Source organism: Phacochoerus africanus, chromosome 11 (assembly GCF_016906955.1).
Source record: "Phacochoerus africanus isolate WHEZ1 chromosome 11, ROS_Pafr_v1, whole genome shotgun sequence".
Taxonomy (NCBI): domain Eukaryota; kingdom Metazoa; phylum Chordata; class Mammalia; order Artiodactyla; family Suidae; genus Phacochoerus; species Phacochoerus africanus.
The window spans coordinates 42807335-42815420 of NC_062554.1; the positions used below are offsets into that span (position 1 = coordinate 42807335).

Below are 8086 nucleotides of genomic sequence, written 5' to 3' on the forward strand. Positions count from 1 at the left end.
TAGGAAGTTGACTCCCCATGTGCCTCGTGTAAGTAGAATCATATAGTATTTGACTTTATGTGACTGGCCTATTTCACTTAGCAAACTGTCCTCAAGGCTCATCCATGGATGACCACAATATGGATCAGAATTTCCTTCCTCTTTAGGACTGAATAATATTCCATTGTATGTAAATACCACATTTTGTTTATCCATCCATCGACAGAAACATGTGCGTTTCGTCCACCGCTTGGTTGTTGTAAATAATGCTGCTTTGAGCATGCATGTACAAATATCTTTTGAAGATTCAGCTTTCGATTCTTTCCAGAAGTGGAATGGCCAAATTCTATGAAGTTCTATAACAGAGAAGAACAGACCTGGCTCTATACTGGATCTGGCCCTTGAGCTCTGACCCTTGTGCTCTGCTGCTTATGCTTAGTCATGCTGGTTCTACATCTTTGTAAAAGAATGTTGCCTAGGAGTTCCCATCATGGCTCAGCAGTTAGTGAACCCGACTAGCATCCGTGAGGACACAAGTTCGATCCCTGGCCTCACTCAGTGGGTTAAGGATCCGGCATTGCCGTGAGCTGTGGTGTAGGTCACAGACGCGGCTTGAATCCCACATTGCTGTGGCTCTGGCATAGGCTGGCAGCTACCGTTCCCATTGGACCCCTAGCCTGGGAACCTTCATGTGCTGCAGCCCTAAAAAGACAAAAAAAGACAAGAAAAAAAAAAAGAATGTTGCCTATAGCCTGAAATATACATGATAGCTCATTCTCAAGGCTCTGAGCCTTTCCCATTCATACAGAGATAAAATGTTGCAGGACAGAGAATAACGTTTGTCTTATTGGAAGTTTATAGGAACATTGTGACCAGATCTACAGGGACAGCAGAGAGAACAAAGGATTCTGGAACCCAGGAATTTGCACAGTCAAGCACACCCCCTCCCCTTGGAGTATAAAACAAACCCAAATTCTCACTCAGGTAAGACGATTCTTGGGGACACTAGGCCACCATCTTCTCAGTCTGCTGGCTTTCCAAATAAAGTCACTATTCCTCACCCCACCAACGCCTCCTTTAACGTATTGGCCTGCTGTGTGGTGAGCAGTGTACAAGCTGGACTCGGTAACAATTCTATTTTTAGTTTTTGAGGATCCGTCATTCTGTGTTCTAGAAGGGCTGTGCCATTTTGCACTCTCACCAGCAGGGCACAAGGGTTCCAATTTCTCCTCGTCCTCATCAACACTCATTTCCTGTTTTTGTTTGTTGGTTGGTTGGGTTTTGGTAATAGCCTCCTAATGGCTGTAAAGTGATTTCTCATTGTGGTTTTGATTTGCATTTCCCTAATGATTAGTGATGTTGAGCATCTTTTCATGTGCTTATTGGCCATTTGTATTTCCTCTTTGAAGAAATATCTATTCAAGTTCTTTGCCCATTTTTTAATCAGGTTACTTGTTGTTTTGTTGTGGAGAGGGCAGGGCATTTTATCCGTCTTGTTCACTGCTGTATTCCAGGCACCTAAATCAGAACCTGGCGTATCGTATGCACTTGGTTTTACTTACGCAACATTTGTTGAATTAGTGAATACCTTTCCCTTTCAGCAATCACTAAATGAAATGGGAGTCTTCCAAAGTCGTGCTGAGGCTATGGATGTGACATGAAATATGGTCCCTCACTTGCTCTACCTCTTTGCAAGTCCTGTGCAAGCTCTCTAACAGAAGGCTAGGGCAAATGGACCTCTCATCTAAGGAAGTTTTGACCAAGATGGACATCCCATAGGGGAGGAAATTTAGGCTTTGGGGTTAGACCTCATTTCACACTCCTGGGCTCTGCTACCCACTGACTATGTGGCCCTGGGCAAAGTACCTCTCTAAGCCTCAGTTTGCAAATACGTAAAATAGGAATAATAATGCCTACCCGCTAGAGTGGTCACAAAGAAGACAGGAGGTAACAAGGTCCTGTAACTGATCATACCCTTTCTTGCTCTTCTTCTTCTAAAACTCTGACACAACGTTCTACAAATGACAAGAATCACCAGGACTCGTGTTGTCCCTCTCATTAAGCATGTGGTATCTGTGGATCACCTTCTCTGTGTGAGATATGGCACTTAGGCGTGAGGAGGCTCAGAGATGTGTAAGGCCTGGGCCCTGCCCTTGGAACAAGGCTGGGGAGCAGTTGAACCCAAGGCCAGAGGAAGGCTGGAGAGACCCTGAGCTGGCTTAGCAGGAAGGGTAGGGCTGAGAGAGGCCAAGAGAGTGCCCTGAAGTAGCGAGGTCATGGCTTGAATGGCAGGTTCCTGTCTTTGGACTTCTGCCCAGTGGTGGCCACCCAGAGGGTGTGAGCCGGGGAGAAGCCAGGGGAAACTGGTGAGGGCTAGCTGGGCTGCAGAAGGAGGTCTGGAAATTATCCAAGGAAGCACAGCCGCCTCACGGTGAGGAAGTTCAGCCTCTGGACTACTTCAGTTCCTTCTGCTGGAATTGAAGTTTGTTTTCTCTTCTGCAGTCTTTGGGGGGAAGGAGAGAATTGCTAATGACCTTCCTCCATTACCCAACATTGATTTGTGGGAGGGGAGCTCTGCCCGTCGCCTGGTCTTCCTGCCTTTCCCTGTGCGCATCCCTCTGGATGTACTAACAAGGGCTTAACCAGAGATGAGTAAGTGCCAAGGCATTTTCAGCTTGCAGCACTTCTCCAAAATTCCTCCTCCCTCTCCTTCCCTCCTTCCCTCTCCTCCCCACCCCTCTACCTCTCCAGTCCCTGTCCTTGGGGGCTCAGCACCAAGGTCACCCTCCTGAGGGAGATGATCCCCCAGTCCTGCCCAGGTGGGCTCACCTCTGCTCCTCCCTGGGAGCCGTCAGCAGGCAGCCTGGGAGCCCTGGGAAGTCAGGTCAAATGCAGACGATAAAGGAGCAGGAGCCAGGGGGAGGCAGGGTGTCCACCAGGGAGGTGATTAGCTCTGTGGCGCCTCTAATAATAATCTGTGAGGCTAACAAACAGCACGGAGGAGGCAGCGAGGGCAGGCTGTGCGCCGGCTGTCTCTGTCCTTGTTAAGGTTAGACCTTGTTAATTGCAAACTTATCCTGATTACTACTCCTCTCAGCCAATGAGCCCCAGGAGGCGAAGCCAAGGCTTAGTGGGGAGATTTGGAGCAGCAGAAGGCTGCTGGGGTTGAGTTTCCTCCAGACCCTGGGGACCCAACTGTTGAGAAAGCCCTGGGATTCAAATACTCAGTTCATCCATTGGTCGGTATTGGCTTTCAGCGCTACAGTCAAAGTAATCCTGAATTTCATGTCTTTGAAAGATATGAGTTGAACCAACAAAGATGAGTCTCTGTCTATCCCATCAGAGGATCCCCCCAACACATACACACTCACACACCTACACACTTATACTCACATACACTTGGTTCTGAGCCTTCTGGTGTTAGATGCTCTATAAATATCCATTGCATTGAATTAAACTTGAAACTGGACCCAGAGAGAAGAGGTGTGGCTGTTCTCCCTCTGGCTTCCCTGGCTCCTTTGCTGCTTGACCCTGTAGCTGCCTGGAAAAAAGGGCAACACAGAGTGAGGTGGGAGAACCTGCCTCAGCCAAGAGGGTGACTGAGGCTGTGAGGCACAGCAGCAGACACCAAACCCAGCCAGGCAAGCACAGGGTGGGATTGTGGCCACAGCAAGAGACTCAGTTAGCATCACACAGACCCACCCAAGCTGAGCCCCATGGACAGGAGCCCAGAGATGGAGGAGGAAGATAAGGTGTGGGCAGCTGAGTCCACGCTTGTACTGCTCCCTGCCAAACAGACCAGTAAATCAAGAGACAAAGCACTGGGGCAAGGAGCAGTGACTTTGCTTGGAAAGCCAGAAGACTGAGGAGGTGGTGGACTAGCATTCCAAAAAACCATCCTGCCCCAGTCTGGATGGTCATTTCTTTCATGGAACAAAGAGGGGCAGATTCGAACGTTCAAGTGCAAAGGGTGAGGACTAGTGTTTCCTGGTTCCACCCAGACTCTAGAGGGGATGTGTTCGTTTCTTCGGTCCTACAGCCCATTCACAGGTGGACAGGATCAGGAGGTTTCCTGTGAACTAAACAAAGGTATTTCAGCTTAATGCTCAGGCATCAAAAGCATGAAAGCTCAGGCTTCCTGGACATGGGCCATTATGCCTACTTTAAGCTATAGGCAACATCCCTTTAGCGATTAACTTGTAGCAAAAGCAATAGAATACAAAAGTTAAAGAAACAGATCCAATATGGAGTCAGATTTGTTCTTCCCTGTTACACTGGCGTGCCAAATGTCAATATGGGAAGGTCTTAAAAAGTGCAGTTTTCTGATGCTAACCTCTGAGGGAGAACAAGTAGCTCTCATCCCAGTGGATTATAAATTAAGGACAGAAAAGGAGCTCCTGGGAATAAGAAGCTTTATGGAGGATGCTGGAGAGAAGAGGGCAGAATTTCCCCCCTGGTGGGCGGAGTTTTGCCTTATGCAGCCGCCTCCTGGTCTGTCTCTCGTATGTGGGCAGTGCATGGGAACAGCAGCCTTGCCTCTCTGCTGCCCCATCTTCTGCAGCTGTTAGGATGTTCCTCACGCCTCTCTTCCCCTGGCCGCCCTCTGCTCTCCTCTGCAGACCTTATGGCTGCATGCAGGGGCCAGGAACCCATCCCTTCCGTACACACTGTCTCCTGACACCACTTTAAAACCTTACTTATGGCAGCAGGACTGGTGGTGGTACCAGGAAGTAATAACAATAATAGTAGCGAAAGAAGGAATGACCATTTGTTAAGTTCTTAAGATGTGCCGGGGCCTTGAGCTAAGTGCTTTATAATGCATTATTTCATGTAATATATATATATATATGTTTTTGGCTACACCCACAGCTTGCAGAGGTTCCCAGGCCAGGGATCAAACCTGCGCCACAGCAGTGACAACACTGGAACCTTAACCTGCTGCACCACAGGGAACTCCTTATGTACTCCTTTTAATGATCTCACGAAGGATCATTTAATCATTTTATAAGACCTGATTTATAAAATAAGAAACTGAGGCTCAGAGAGGTCATGCGCCTGGCTCAAGGTCACTCAACTAGCAGGCTGTGGCACTGGGCTTCAAATTCTGAAAGGAAGGCTCTTTCTGTTCCAGAAAGAACTGGGGAGCAGGGAAGGCAACCCTCTCCCCGACTCCTACCCCAGGCCCATTGTGCTTTTCCTGCTGTCACAAGGGCTTAGGGTGCCTGGCCCTGTCTGTTCCCCCTTCTCTGCCTCCACCCCATCTGAGATGGCTAGAAGCAGGGTCTTCATTTGAAGACCCACCCTGAGTGCTTAGATGAGGTCTTTGTCTGTTTCACAGGAAACTAATGAATAGAGACTTTAGAGGAAGCACTTTAATCCCTTGATCTCCTTTGTCGATTGGAAAAATGTAGACAACTTCAGAAAGTATTTCCTTCCAGGATGTCAGAGCGGGGCCCTGTGTTCTTTCCTCCATTTGGTCGCGGACAGGTGCCTTTCACCAGCTTCCTTATCTCCCCAGCCACCTGCCCTGTGGGTCCTGCCCCAGCTCCCGAGTCACTGTCAGCTCCGAGCTGGTAGGGCTGGAGGGGGCCCTTCCCACAGCACCATCTACGCTGGCTTGGCTTCTGGAGTTCCCGCTCAGTAACACTTGGGGCTCTTTTGTGTGCCTTATTGCTACCAATTCATTTCACCCCAAAGCAATCTAGTAGGGTGTATGCCATTCCCATGTTACGGATGAGCAAACAGAGGCAAGGCAAGATTCGTGACTTGTCCAGGGGCACAGCTCAGATGTCCGCCTCCATGACCAGAGACCACAGCACTGCCTCCTCTTTCTCCGTACTGGACTCTGGGGACAGTTATAAGTGATTTTTTTTTTTTTTTTTTGGCAGGCTGGCCTAGGAAACTTTCTGCTGTGAATAAGGCTGCTGTACCTGCCATGCCAAGTTCCAAGCAGCTGATGTATTAATGAGCATCGCTGTGGCCTGCCTGCTCTTTTGTGTCCCTCTCAGAACTGGAACAAAAGACACGCTCCATGGGTATCAGGTGGGTGGTTGAGTGATTGGGTTTTTTCTACCAGCAGGAAGCTCCACTGGCTTCCATAGCTGCTGAGGTTGGAGAAAGAAAGGAGGGGGGAGGCGTGGTGGTCCATGTGATGGGGTCCCCCTGTGAGCAGCTCGGTCCTGGGGTGTGTGCCATGCCTCTTCTTTGGGTAGAGGTTCTGGGCAGATGCTGTGGGTCCCTGTGAAGGTGGCAAGCCCATGTTCCCACCTCCCTCTCAGTGCAGTGGACCCGTCTTTCCGATTCCTCAGCCTGGGAAGCTGGCCGCCCCCGGAGTCTGCAGGATGAATTGAGTGAGACTCTGCCTCCCGGAGGACCATCCATAGGGCCAGCTGTGCTTGCTTTTCTTGGGCTGCTGTGGGATGGGGCCCCATGGATCTCCCCAGTCTAGACACAGTAAGGGGAAACCAGAGGGGGCTTGATTCCCGCCCCCAACCCTCAGAGGTAGGTGTCGGGCTGTACAGAGAGACATACAAGTTAGTTCCAACAGGCATCTGCTTTCCGCCTCCGGCTCAGAGTGCCCACACCTGCTGTTACCTGTCCAGGTACCCCACCCGCTCCCCATTGGGGGAGGCTGGGGGTGGGGAGACCAGAGAGAGAGCTGGGAGGGGAGTGAAGAAGATGTAACACACTGAGCCAAGAGCACTCAGGGAAATAAAGGATCTATTTTTTTCCATTTGTTCTCAGCAAACATTTGTCATTTAATTTCTTCCTAATTACACAATTACGTAATTATGTAGTATTAGTAAAATAAAGCCTAAAGACGTTTGAGTAAAGAATTACTTAAGTAAATAATGTCTGACTAAAGTAATTATTTCCCGGGTTTTCTTTTTTAAAGTAGAATTGGATGAAATTAGTTCAGGCATTGTTGCAGAGCCGGGGTGAGGGGGGGAGGTTGCACAGCCAGAGGGCAGAGATGAGGCTCCCCTTGTCCTGTGGAGTTAAGCTCCCAGCATCTTGGAACTTCCCTCTCTCTGTAGATGAGGCTCTGATGGCAAATTCCAAATTAGTGGCATGGGAACTGGCTTCTGTTCTGAGCCTTACTAGGCCCATCAGAAGGGCGAGTTCCTGGAGTTCCCGTTGTGGCTCAGTGAGTTTAGAATCCAACTAGCATCCATGAGGACGCATGTTCAATCCCTGGCCTCGCTCGGTGGGTTGGGGAATCTGGCGTTCCTGTGAGCTGTGCTATAGGTCTCAGATGTGCCTTGGATCCCGCGTGGCTGTGGCTGTAGCATAGGCTGATGGCTACAGCTCTGATTCAATCCCTAGCCTGGGAACCTCCATATGCCACGGGAGCAGCCCTAGAAAAGGCAAAAAGACAAAAAAGAAAAAGAAAAAAAAAAAAAAAGACAAAGGCCCCTTTCCCCACATTTAGAGTTTGGTAAAGGACTGATCCAGCAGCTTCTTATAGAAGGTGATTCTTGGAGACCAGGCTGACCTGTGCTTTCTACATCTTTCCTCTATCCCCAGCTCCACAGCTCCTCCTTCAGAAAAGAGTCACTTGTCCCTTTGATCTGGAGGGCTTGTCACTCTCTGAGATCCTCCTAGTGCCCTGTAGCCCTGGACAGGGTCGCTCCTTAAGAATTCTCAGCTGTCTCCTTAGGAGAGTAGAACGAAGATATTCTTCCCTGGAGCTGCTTTTGAGTTTCCTGAGACCTCGCAGTCCCTGATGAGTCCCTGGAAAGCTGAGGTACTCATGTCACCATCTCCCTTACTTCTTGTGGCAGTGGGTGACAGGCAGAGCTGCTTATCACACCCCCTGCCTGCTGCAAGTCCCCTAAAGCTCAAAGGGAACCAGCTTGAAAATGGAGCAGGTAAGCCTTCTGAGCCTTCTTCTTCTTGGGGCCGTGGCTCTGGGTCTTTGATTGGCAGTTCCCCGACACCATCATCCTTTGAGAAAGAGGCTTCTGGAAAATTACTGGAGCCTCAGGAGAGAATTGGAAAGGAATCCCAACACAGTCCTTCCGGCCAAAAACCATAAACTGGCTTAAAAACATCAGTTTCCCTTGAGTGGTTTATCTGTTGTTCATTGAGTTACAAATGTTTGGAA

General features: G+C 49.3%; 1 long non-coding RNA gene across 1 annotated transcript; it reads left to right on the top strand.

Moving 5' to 3' along the window:
• The first annotated feature begins 734 nt into the window (after positions 1-734).
• LOC125111778 (uncharacterized) lies at positions 735-6722 on the top strand. Its single transcript, XR_007130934.1, has 3 exons — positions 735-963; positions 5868-6021; positions 6258-6722. It is a non-coding gene; the product is annotated as an uncharacterized LOC125111778 (long non-coding RNA).
• The last annotated feature ends 1364 nt before the right edge of the window (positions 6723-8086 follow it).